The following is a 13,025-nucleotide window of genomic DNA, read 5'->3' as shown; positions in this document are numbered from 1 at the left end:
CTTGCTTGGGATGGAGAGTTCCACTACCCTTTTCATGGTCCTATGATTTACCCCCTTATTAAACTTTTTGTGAGCTTATGGGAATATTTTTCAGAATGCCCGCCCACTTGCGTTTTGCTTTTTCCCACTAGCCGTGCTTACCAGAAGCAGGTTTGCACTTATGGGACACTATGTCAGCAGCAATGGCCAACTTATTAGGATACAACTCCTTTGAATCTGGCAATTTCTGCTCAGCTCAGGGGAACAAGAGGCAAAAATAAGTTCAAGCATGACAAGGTTAATCATACCTTCAAAAGTGGTTACTCTATGCCTTCAGCCCAACCACACAAGTTTTTCAAATAGCCATTCACAAATGTAACCCAATGTCAAGTACAAGGTCCTGCAGGCGCGCAATACCTAAAAGCCTTGATGGTGGCTGGCTCACCTCCGGGATGAGCCCAAGTTAGCCGATTTGGTGAGGGAAAGAACCCAACTCTTTCCCTCCTTGTGAGTGTACACAACCCAGGGGGGAGAGGAGGAGAGGGGGGGGGTTTCAGGGCCGGACTCTCCACGTCACGGACGTGCCTCTCAGGATTTAGATGGTGAGGAAACAGCGCAAGCAATGAATTGGGAGGCGTTTATGATACGTGCAACCCAAGCCCGCATTCCAATTGTTTAAACAGAGGACCGCGGCAGGTCCAGGGGGTCAGACTGGATACAGAGAAGAAAAGTAAGAATGGAAGACAATGCAACAGGCCATGGACAAAGCATAAGGGCAGGAAACAGATGGGTAAGGTTTGCCAAGCTGGAGAAGGAAGGCTGAAAGTGAAGGAAGGCAGTGTGGAGGGTAACAGGAAGGAGGCAGCACAAGACTGGCAACAGAAGGAAAAGGGGGCAGAAAAGAGGCAAGGAGAGACACCAGCTGGGAAAAAGGTCACAGAGAGCATTGAGACACACGCTCTCCTACTAACTTGACAACCTACTATGGAATGGTGCGGTCACAACAAGGTGGTTGGACCGTGGCACGTTACCAGGGTAACTGACGTGATAACTTATTGGTACAGCTAGCATCAACGTCATTGCATGCCGTCATGATGGCGTGAGAATGAGTCAGGCGGCGCTGCAGGATTAGGGTGCACAGTTTACCCAGACTCCACAGGACATCTTGAGGATTTTTCCAGTGGGGATACACGCGTCAGGCCCCAGGAGGTAGGGATGAGTGTGGATCGTGATTAACACCAAAGCATTACCTTTTTTCTTTTTGTGGTCTCAAGATCTCTAAAGGTACTGGGCTTTTCCCAAATTCAGGAGCAGAGCCATTCTCAAATTCTCGAAGTCTTTTCTGCCAGCCTTAGTCAACTTCACAATGGCACTACAGCTGTGTCATCATCCTCATCATACCTGCTCAATCTTAGAAATTCTTGGATGGGAGGATGACCTAGAGCCACTTCCAAACCCTCTGTAGGAGCCTTGAGACCCCTGGGGTGTAGCCAACTGCATCTGGAATGTTCTGTCCTTCTGTTTTTCCACCCTATCAAACTCTAATTTAGCCTTGTCAAACTTAAGTTCCTTTTCTTTGAGCCCAAGTTTCTTCTTCTTCAGTTCAAACAAAACTTCAGAAGTAGTGATACAAGTTTCAGACACCCTCTCCTCTTCATCATCTGTGTACTGAATGCAAGTAGTTACCACAAGACCATTGCTAGTGCTAGGCCCTGCCCCACCATTAACTGTATCACTAGTCACAGGCAAAGGAATAATTCTAGATTCCTGGTGATCCATTAATCTCTGTATCAGATAAAATGTCACTCCAGAGGGTAATCCTCTCTCTGAACACAATGTTTTTAAATGTTCCATCTTAAGAGTGGTAATGGTGAAAGTTTCCATTTTATGCTAAGAGACTGTCACACAGCCTATTACCTTTAAATGTCAGTGTAACAGAATTATAGTACTACACTAGCTACCCAATATGTTCTCCTCACAGCTTAGCACCAATTTGTTAAGATGGATATCTAGAATCTGGCCTGGTGTACAGAATTTAGGAGGCCAACCTAGTTCATGAGCCTTAAAAAATGAAATATCCGTGTAATGCGAAGGAATTGTTGGCTAAACGGTACTTCCAGAAAATTATTGATTTTGCGTTGCTTTTGACAAAAACAATGTTCAATCAATGAAAGAAAAAGTGTTTTCCTTTCCTACAGGCTGAATGCCCATTACAATTTTACTTACCCTGGGTACTGGCAGAATAACAACACAACTCGCTGTCTACTGTTATGTTAGTAGGCTTTTAACTGTGCCAAATCAGCACATTAGTAGTTTCAGAGCACCTAGGCTTTTTCATGGGAGTGGTGTACTGTGCAAACAACAGGGGCATCCACACTATGGTCTACCGGAGGGCAGAAAAGGAGCAAGAGGAAAATAAGAGGATGAGAATGCAGGAAATCGATGGTATAAATAAAGGGGAGGGAGCGATGCAGATGAGCCGGGGGCTTTGTGGAAGCATGGGTGCACGTCAGTCCTGTTAGGTGGACCATAGCCTTGCAAAAGAGAGGAGGAGAGCATGTCCAAAAGGGCTTTAATAATAAGGTTGTTTTTCCAAGGCAGATTTGTAGAATTGTAAGAATTACACATTGTAAGTTAGTACACAATGTAATGTTGGTTGCATAAGGGGCTTGCTCAGGCAATCATGAAAACATATGGTCGCTTATTTGCCTGGGCATGTCTGTACATTGGACGACAGGTCAAACTCCAGAATGGTAATTCTGGGACTGCCGAGCTTTACACAAGAGGGGTCTTGGTGAAGAATAGACTGTGCATAAAAGGTGAATGTTGTTTGTAACAAAGGGTAAATGAAAGGAGTGTTCAAAGTAATATTTTAAAATTGAAAAAGCCTTTCCCCTTGTTGTCAAAAAGGTTAAGAGTTTGTTACCCGTCATGTCATGCAACACTTTACTTTAGTTCACAGTGAGACAGAGTGGCACCTTATTTGGGGTGGACTATGTGACGAATCTCATGATGTTGTCCCTGCTCTCAGAGGGGGAGACACTTTCCATGAGTTCAGGAAGGTGAAGTTGCTACCTGATCATTTCTGTGGGGGTGGTACACAGAAGGTGGATCTCTTGAGAAGGAATTCTCCCTCCGAGATACAGGGAGGAAATCAGAAGCCAAGGCGGTACAAAACACCTTCACCGTCCTTTCTTTCTTTCCTCATCTTGATTTCCCCTAATCCTATAGGTTCCTCTATGTATTTCTGCTATAGCAGTGGTATACTGGGACAAGGAAGATTAGGACTGACTCCCCTGAGCTGTTCTCTCAAAGTACTGGGATGAGGAAGCTCAGACCCAACCCCACTTACGCATCCCCTCAAAATACTGTGACGAAGAAGATACACAGAACCCTAACCAACCTCTCAAAAACCCATGGTCTAGTTATCCAGTCTCAAGTAACTGAAGGATGGAAGAGGGACTAATACTGTTGTCAGTCCGTCAAGGCGCTGCAAGCGTAGGTCCTTGCCCACACAAGGAAGAGCTGAGCCTGCAGCTGCAGACCGGGACGAAACAGGGAGAGTTCTGGAGTCCCTACCTGCTTCTCTGAAGTGCATCATGCCGAGAGCGAGAAAGACAGAAGGCCCGGGCGCATAAGAGCACTGCAGAAGGATGGAAGAGCCTCATAAACCAGTGCGAGAACAGGAAACAGCCGAGAAGAGCTGCAAGAAGATAACGGACACCTGAGAAGGAGCCAAAGGACCGGGAGCCCCGAAAGTAGGTATATGGGTTGGTCAGGGACCCCTGTGACACTTGAGAAAACATTGTGAGGGGGTCTGGGACCTGCATTTAAGAAACTGATACAAAGTGGTCTGGGAACTGCATTTAAGAAGCCTGCCTGAAGGGGTCTGGTACCCGCAGATAAGAACAAAAGGAAACAGTGTCCACAGTCTGTGGAACACTCGCGTCACGTGCACACTCGAGGTTTTGTAAAAAAACAACAATATTCCTATGGATATTCATCCAAGTTAGACAAAAGATTCGAAAAAGTGGAATGTCCACCTGTATTGTATAAGAAAAAACTATCTCCTAGACGTCAGTTATTTAGTTTTTACTTAATATAATGCTATATGATTCTTATTGCAATATTCCATTCATATTATACAGTACAGTTATCAGAAGTTCATAATGTTATCAAACAAAGTATCAAAATCGTCAAAATAATCACAATAATATCAACCAAAAATTTTTTCAAAGCTCAAGGCGTTCCGAGATCTGATATCCCTTCTTCAGGAGCAAGATTTCATATAAGTCAATTTCATCCTTTTCTTAATATATACATTCTGTGTAGCAGAAGACAATAAGAATAGAGTACATTAGCTAATGTCTTTTTATGACATCACCATACTTTACATTCACTAGGTTTGTGTCTTCTGTTAGTGTCATCCTATCTCTCGTGGGTAACAAATGGAGATCACTATGTGGGTCCCTAGAGACAGGGTCTTTATGATTCCTCTTTGGGCGAAGTGTGGCATCGCCCTATACTAGGTTGCCCTAAAAGAGTCATAGGTTTCATGTAAGTAAGTATAACCGACTATTAGAGTGCGTGATTAACTAACAGAAGAACACTTGTATAGGTAATTACAGAGAAGGTGAAAATCCTACCTGCCGTCAGGTTAACTGTACGGGGAGAGGATAAGAAGTAACTACAAGGGGATATAGGACCTGCATATTAAAAGCCTAAGAAAGGGTCTGGGCTGCCTAGTAAACAATCAAGATGAGTGTAAGAGGCCAGCTGCCGGAGCATTGTTGGATACACAACCTTGCCCAAAGTGTAGCCCCAGCATTGCAAACTTGGGAGGAACGGTTTGTCCGGCTGGAAAAGTGCAGGGGTGCTTCGTAAGAACCTCTTTGAGGTGAGCGACGAGTCCCATTGCGGGCGGTAGACCCAAGATCCAATATGGCCGCGGTATACAGCTTATTGCAGGTGCAGGGGAGACCTGGTGACCTGTATCATGGGAGTAGTGGTGGCGGAGCAAGAACCCAGCTGGCAGAAGTGCCAGGAATGCAACCGGCCCTGTGCGGTGAGACCAGGCGAGTCAGGGGGTTACATCAAGCTTAGGAGAGAGCATTGGAGTGGGTGACCCGGCACTGGTAACTGCAGTGAGGAGCCGACCGGAGGAGGCCGACTCCAGCAACCTGGGAGTCATTAACAGAGCGAGTCAGCAATCCCACTAGCAGCGGGAGGCAACAGAGAGCAAGGAGGCGCCACTGGAGAGGCGATACAACGTGGTTGCGCCGTGGTGGAGACAAGTGCCTAGAGAGGAACATGGTGTGTGGCAAGCCACATAGAGATTCTGACCTGTGCCAAGACCGGTGGAGCATTCTGAGCCTGGAGCCCCCCCCCCTCCCCCCTACTCCACATCCTCTGAGTGGGAACCAAGGACAGGACCCCTTTTGAGCCGCTCAAGTTGGTGTGGGCATGGGAGGATGCAGGGAAGGTCTCAGGGGTGACCTCCGGAACAAATTGGGACTGTGTAGGTGGAGCAAAACATGGCAATCGGGCTTCTCAGTTCAAAGTGAGGACCAAAGACTGGCACAGTGATCCACTTGCCCGGAATCCTAAATCTAGGAGGCTTGAAGGTGATGGAGAAGCAGCTGAAAGGAATTCCCGGACTCAGTGAGGCATAGTGATACAGCGGGATGAGACCCCCCTGTGGGAGAATTTTGTAGTGTGGTGGCCGGGGAACCTAGTGGTGCACTGACAGATTGGGAACCTCCCCTGGAAAGAGAGGCCTGCAGGAGGAGTGCAGTGGCAGTTCTGCAAAGAGCTGAGGGGAATTTCCCAAAGGGGGGCGGGGCAGAAGCCAGAGGTGCAAGCAAGAGGCTGGAACAATGGTGAAGGGCCAACAGAAAATGGATAAAAACACAGACGCAGGGAAAACAGCAGAAATGTGAGGGGGGAGCAGAGGCCAAAAGGGGCGACCACTGGAGGGTACGGGGGAGTGACACTGGAAGCCCCAATGGAAGCTTCCCTAATGGAAGCCATTCAAGCCACCAAGACCTCCCTGAAAGGGAGCATCAAGGAAGTGGGAGTGGATGTGTCCCTGGTAAGAGCGTACTTACAGAAAATGTCTGAAAGAGTCACAGCGGTGGAGCAGAGAGTAAGTAATGTGGAAGATGACCTGCAGCATTTTAAAAACCATATAGCCGGTCTGGTGGGGGCAACTAGAACAATGGAACCAAGGGCAGAAAATGGGTCGATCTCCACGCTGTAGTTTCCGGGTGATAGGGGTCTCAGAAAGGGAGAAGGGAACCAGTGTGAAGCACTTTGTAGAGAATCTTATCCAGAAGACTCTTGGTGTAAAAGGGCTTTCAAAACTTTTTACAGTCGAACGGGCACACAGAGTCCCAGGCAAGGCCCCGCCACCGGGAGGACCGCCGAGGATGATAGTGGCCATGATACTGAAATTTCAGGACAGAGATACTATTCTGCAGGAATCTCGTAGGGTCAGCTTCTATTAGATGGGGAACACAAAGCTGCACATCTTCCCAGGCTTCACGTTGGAGGTGCAAAGGTAGCGGAGGGCCTATGATGCTGTCAGACAACATCTCTGAGAAGTGAATCTCAAATACATGATTTTTCAGGCTAAATTGAATGTTATCGCGCATGGTAAATCCAGGTTCTTCACGTCGCCACAGGAGGTGTGGAACTGGCTGGACTCTACGCCACTGTACTCATGGGACGCGGGGAAGGGGGACTGGAGAAACATCGCAGCTAGGGGACTGGTTAGGGAGAGGTTGGAGGTGTTAGGGAATATGGAAGGGAGGGCAGTGTAAGGAACTCAACACTAAAGACAGACACAAGTGATCACAGTACAAGGGTGTTTATTAAACTGTATATGCGGGTTGGAAAAACACCTGATCTAAACCTAAATCTAAGATGGGAGCAAGCTACGACCATCAAACATTAAGGCAGTCCTAGTGGAGTCTTGTCAAATTAAAAGACCTATACTAAGAAAAACCTATTGCCAAACCTTATGCTAAATACGAACAAAGAGTGTGAGATAGGGTTCACAGGAAAGAAAGAAGTGTTCACAAATAATATGTCAGGATCCAGTAGTCAGGGTCTCCCTTCCCCACGTTTTGGCACGGGACAAGGCGGGACTCTGGAGCACAGAACACGCTTGAGCTTTCCCAGCACGAGACTACAGTTCCACTCTCTGGTATCAGGACCTTCGGTAGTTAAGTCTCTTTTCTACAAAAAGTCCCTTGCCTCCGATGACCTGATGTATCACAAAAATAATAAAACGAATGTTACTTTCCATATGCTTGCTGGGTGATGATTTCATTATTTCTCACCTGGATCCCCTTCTTCCGGGCTTGGATTCACAAAAATGTTCCTTGCGATATCAGGACCTTCAGTGTTTAAGTCTCTCTCTTCTGAGGGCCTTGTATATTCAAAATTACCAACAAAAGTTATTTTCTGATTGTATTTAGAGTGATGATGCTTCACCCCTGTGTCCCCCTCGTCCAGGCTTAGAACCCTTTCGAAATATCAGCCTCCCCCCGTCGGGTTCACTATGGCTTGTATTCAAAAGATTTTACTTGTCATATTCATGTGTCGTTGAGTTGCGGTTTTTTCAACTCTGGGCCCACTCTTTTGGGCTCAGACCCTTCCAACATATCAGCTTCCCTCCGTCGGGTTAACTATGGTTTCGCAACACAATCTCATCTGTGAGATTCACAAATCTTAATGTCTTTTTAAACAGTTCACTGTGGAAATCCCTTTGTCGGGTTCACTCTTGCCAACTTCTGCAATTCACACAGTGCATGATTCATTTCCCTTAGTTTTACCTTCATTTACCCGTCAAAGACCTGTACAAGGGATTTTGCTAGACCCCCGTATGACCACTTTGACAATCTTCTCGTGCTGTTCCCAAGGCTTTCTTGTAACGGTAGTTTCAACATAGGGCAATCGCCCAGAGTTTCCCAAGTGAACACCCACGTGGTGCCTGACTCCTCTGTAGCTGGTTTTCACTCTCATATTAACAGTTCTTTATACATTCTTCAATTAGCAGCTTGCTACTTTTGTTCAACACAGTTCGGTTTCTTATCGGCTCTAGCCTCGACTCACCGGCTGTGATGAACCGCTTGGCTTTTATTCTCTCTAGAATCAAGCCCACTACCACGGTGGCAAGTGTCTCTCCCCAGCTTGGTTATCAGCGGAGGAGGGCCCTCTGTACCATTGACATCTGCTGCAACACACGCTTCCTATTGTTCATGGTCATACGATTCCTTCTGTTGAGGTTTCACAGGCCTGGCTCGGAAAGGGTAAGGTAGCTCCTCTCCTTGTCACCCTCTCGGTTCGCGCCGTCTTTCTCCTCCTCTTGAACTGCTGTGTTAAGTTAGCACCCTCGTCGTGCGCTCTACCTTGCTCGTATTGTCTCTCGTACTCCACCTTTGATGCCTGTGGGGAAGGGAAAGGGCCGTCAGGGGTGTGCGATTCTGGTCAACTGTCTGACTTTGCCTGGCCCTGGTGTTGGGACATGTCCGGTAAACGGCTTTGGTGTTTGTCCGTCGTCTTTTTCGTGATGTATGGAAGTGTTTGTGTTGGAAAAGGTGGAATTATGGGAACAGTAGCGTTGTGCCAATTCTGATTGGGAGAGATAATTTCTAGGTGTAACAGAGTTTGGGATTCTAGGGGACTTGTTGTTTATGGAGGGGTCGTTGGATCTGAGCCAGAGATATTCAATGAAAGGAAGGGAGGCCAATGTGATACAGCCTACAAAGGCTTTAGGGATCTCTTACTCTTCCCTGGTACAATACAGCGTCTCACCTGGGGTACTTCCCCAAGCACCACTCTGGGTTCCCCTACTGAGGTGATCCTTCCCTGCTCGTCTACCCCTAGGGTTTTGATAAGAGAGGGTCCGTTCTTCCTTGGCCACCTGAATAAGGGATTCTCGGGATTTACTCAGGAGAATACCCTCAGGTTTCTCACAGCGGAGAGTGGGATATGAGATGGGGGTGATAGGAGGGGTGGTTGGGGGAGTTGGGGAGCCAGTTGGGGAGTGTGATTGAGCAGACTGTTAGGACATGTGTGCCCTGTTGGCTGAGGTTGACAAAGCAGATGGAGACGGTTGATCAAAAACAGTGGTGGTGCAAAGAAGGGAGGCACACACAGAGAGATAGTTACCATATCCAACATGGGAGGTGAACGTTTGAAAATTGGGACTTGAGCTGTCGGAGGGCAGCTAGCCCTATTGCAAGAAACCTACATGATACAGAAAGATCTGGCACTGCTTAAGAGGTGGAGGACGGCGGTGGTAGGGACGTTCTATTCAAAGTACGGCAAGGGGTTCTGATCGGGGTAGCGGCAGGGGTGGCCATACAGGTGCATAAGGTGTTGACTAATGATATCGGGAGGAAGGTGGTTCTCCTAAGCGCACTAGAAGGTAGAGATCTCTGTGTGATCAACTCTTATGCTCCCAACATAGATGATAAAGAATACTTTGCATCAGTGATACAACTAGTGCTGGGAAACTGGGAAGAGCTGTTTATATGGATTTTATTCCCAGGACTAGTTGATAAAGAAATCAGCCTGATGAAGCAGCAGGCAGCGTCGTCTCTGCGGAAGATTATGGGAGACCTGGATGAGGTGGAATTGTGTCAGGAGTCGCATGGACAAGAACGAGGATACTCCTATTTTTCCAGTGTACACGGGTCCTACTCACGACTGGGCTCTTTTTTTGTGGGGGCAGAGCACTTTTGTACGTTTTGTAACACGGCATATCTAGGAAGAGTCCTTTCGGATCACTCGCCCTTAGTAACATATCTGGAGGGAGTACAGTGAAAATCATAACTCATGACATCTGTCGGTCATGACTTTAGAGGATGCAACGTTTGGGGAGGTACTGCGATAAGAAACAGTATCGTTTTTTTTAGATTAACGAGGGGTCGGTGGAGGGACAAGGGACCTTGTGGGAGGCTTTTAAGGTTACACTCAGGGGGATCTGCATATCCAATCGACAGGAGTCAGGAAAACATTGCAGGAGAAGCTATGAAAATTAGAAAGGGTGATATCCACTTTAGAGAAGGATGTAGAGGAGGGGTGGGAAACGGGTACAGAACTAGCGGGGCCCTGGCTTCTCATCGGGAGACACAACACCCCACCAAAGTTTGATGGGAGTTGGCAGCAAATACAGTCACAGGGAGGGGGATAAAACGGGGCAACGGCTGGCCTGGCTGATCCGTCAGAAACAACCCTGGCACGCCACAAAACGGATCAGGCAGGAATCTGTGGAACTAGCCACCACTCAGGAAGGGCTCACTGAGGCCTTTTGATGTTTCTACCAATCCCTATTTACGAGCGAGGACAAGTACTCGGCTGCATATGCAGAGGAATTATTGGACCGGGTACAAATGCCAGTCCTGGCGAGAGATCTCAGGGAAGGGCTGGAGATTTCCGAAACACAGAGTTAAATTTACATAGGTGTGTTTGTAAGGCATCAGTTGACATGGGGAGCCAAAAGTAGCTCCTGGTAGCTGTTGATGTCAAGCAAACCGGGTTGCAAGAAGAAGTTCAATAACTATCCGCAATTTCGAACCTTGTATGTATAAGCACACCATCTAAATGCATCTTGATGATAAATGCACACTACACTGGAACGCTGAAAAATATGTTTGCGCAATCCAAGTATACATTCACTGCAAACAAATTAATTTGTTTCTAATAAAACATACTTTCCCTTCCCAATTGAAACTAAGTTTTCCATCTTATTACTAATATCCCAAAATGGTTTTAAAAAACTAAATATGTGTATATATGCACATGCATGCTTCTCCTCATTTACATGTACAGACACAAAACAGAAGTTTAACAAAAAGAAACCATTCTCACAGTGCGTTTCTTTCTGACAGCGCGCACAGCTCAGAGAATAAATGCCTGTTTTCTGAGTTGTTCTGGTTTCCATTTATTCCCCTACCCTTTGCACTGACCTCTGCTCTCAAACTGTGCGTAAATGGTACACATCTAAAGATAAAAGGGGTCGTACTTACAAGATTTTAATGTGTAAAAAGGCCTGGTAGGAGTATAGAAAAATACATTTCAACCTGGAGCAAAATATCTTTGTGGTGCAAGTATCGAGGGGTGCACTCCAGAACATCTATCACAAGGATGCACTGAGGAGCAAACGTCACTGTGGTGCAGATATCACAAGGTGCAAGCAAGAAGCCACTTTCACATGGTTTCAATATTGGGCAACTACCACAGTGAGTCAGAAAGGACAAGGGTGTAAGTAAGGACCAAAAGAGCAAAATCAAGAAGTTGAGATCGTAAGGGTGCAATAAAGAAGCATATCAGGTGAAAAATATCAAAGTGATACACGTACCCGTCAGAGCAGTTAGGTGCAAATATCACAAAATTGCAATTAGGAAGCAACGGTCATTGTGGTACAGATAATGATATGATATGTTTATTTATATAGCGCCTATACACAATGTGTTTCAAAGCGCTTCATGGCAAGGGAGGGATAAGAGAAGGGTGCGGGTCCACATAAAGGATTTATAAAAGCATTAATGCCTAATCTGAATAAGACATTTAAGGTAAAAATATAACTTTCAAATCAAATATCACAAGGCATTGATGGGCCAGATGGCTTTTACCCGACTGGTGCTCGAACGATGCTGTGGTCCAGAGGGCTAAGTGGAGTAGTACCGCAGGGTTAGGGCAAGGTACACCTCAAGCACTGTCCATCAATGAACCACGAAGAAGAAGGGGAATGCCGCGATCGTGTGCACCTTTGTAGCCAAATCAGCCTACCGGACAGCGTGGGGAAGAGATACGAAGAGCAGTCGTACGGCGTTCCTCCTATGTGTGTTGATCAGTGTTAGAGAAAAATAATGTACCAAAACAAACGAATAACAAAATAACCCTAAAGTGACACTACACTCTGCTCCCCGGAGATTTGGGATACATTTAGCCTGCTTCCTGTTAAAAGAGGTTCCATTGTGAGCATATGGGCTCGTTCGCATAACCACATGCGTGTGCAAATAGTGAATACACGTAGTGGAAATGAAAATGTCAGGAAAGCGCGCAATATGACTTCCTACACCCAGTCATGGTTTTCAGATCCAGGTCAAATAAGTATCGCTTCTTTCCTACATTTTTTTTTGCCCGGTTTTGTTGACTTTTTGGATCCTGTATTTCTGTTGTTGTCCTGCATTTATATATACGTGTTCGCCCTTGAATTTGTAATTTGGTGGATCATGACCAGTGTGAGGTGTCCCATTGTTCATGGCATGTCCCTGTACATCCTGGGATTGTAAGCAGTATTTCTGTTCCTAGGTGGGTTTACACTGCAATTCTGAAAGCTCTCTCTCCCTGTGCATTTCGACGGCGCTGTCCGCTCTGCTGTCTGTCGCGTATCACTATATTCCGGGATTTCTGTACTGTATGCAAGTGCTGCTTATTTTTCGTCTGTCCGGTTGAACCTGTTCGCCTTTTATCGCGTACGTACATTTTTAAACAATGGTTTGATAGTTTGCCCGTTTATAGTTTTAAACCCCTATTCTCGCTTTTGTACCCCCTACAAATAAGCATTTTAAAAAAAGAAACACACAATACCAGACTCACCTGTCTAGTCGGGTCCTTCTTATGTTGTGCTAGTCCCCATTAGAGGAAGGGACCTGCGAGTTAACGTCACGTGACAGAGGGGGTGGGGTCCATTGAACGTCATTTATGATCTACGCTAGCGCTTGATTGCTAGAGAGGCAGGAGGCGGTGGCGTTTGAGATGACGCACGCAAGCGCGCGCACGCGCGTGATTCAGAGTGTGAGAGGTGCGCCGCCACTTCCCAGAGATACGATGAAGTTGATTTGTGCTACTGTCTGAAGGTAGTATTAGGATTTCGGTACTCGTGGTCTGCTGCAAAGGCTCTGTGGATAAGAAGGGAGCGCTTGCTTGATGAACGGGGTTCAATAAACAACTCCCTGGTTTCGTCTGTTTAATTCCTAGCTGCTGACTGGCGCCAAGTGGGGGAAGAAAGTGACTGTGTGTTGTAACAT

The 13,025-nt window shown here is 46.5% G+C and overlaps 1 protein-coding gene across 3 annotated transcripts in view; it reads right to left on the bottom strand.

The window, feature by feature from the left end:
• Positions 1–12,667, bottom strand: part of NIPAL3 (NIPA like domain containing 3) — a 429,324-nt gene extending 416,657 nt beyond the window's left edge. For 2 of the 3 annotated variants that reach the window (XM_069622701.1, XM_069622704.1), the window contains exon 1: positions 12,595–12,667. The gene's annotated coding sequence lies outside the window, so the exon portion shown is untranslated. The remainder of the gene's footprint in view (positions 1–12,594) is intronic. The other variant, XM_069622703.1, reaches the window with a different exon arrangement.
• Positions 12,668–13,025: the final 358 nt, after the last annotated feature.

This window comes from Ambystoma mexicanum, chromosome 11 (genome assembly GCF_040938575.1).
Source record: "Ambystoma mexicanum isolate Mex_15411 chromosome 11, UKY_AmexF1_1, whole genome shotgun sequence".
NCBI lineage: Eukaryota > Metazoa > Chordata > Amphibia > Caudata > Ambystomatidae > Ambystoma > Ambystoma mexicanum.
This window is presented reverse-complemented; position numbering and strand designations above follow the sequence as displayed.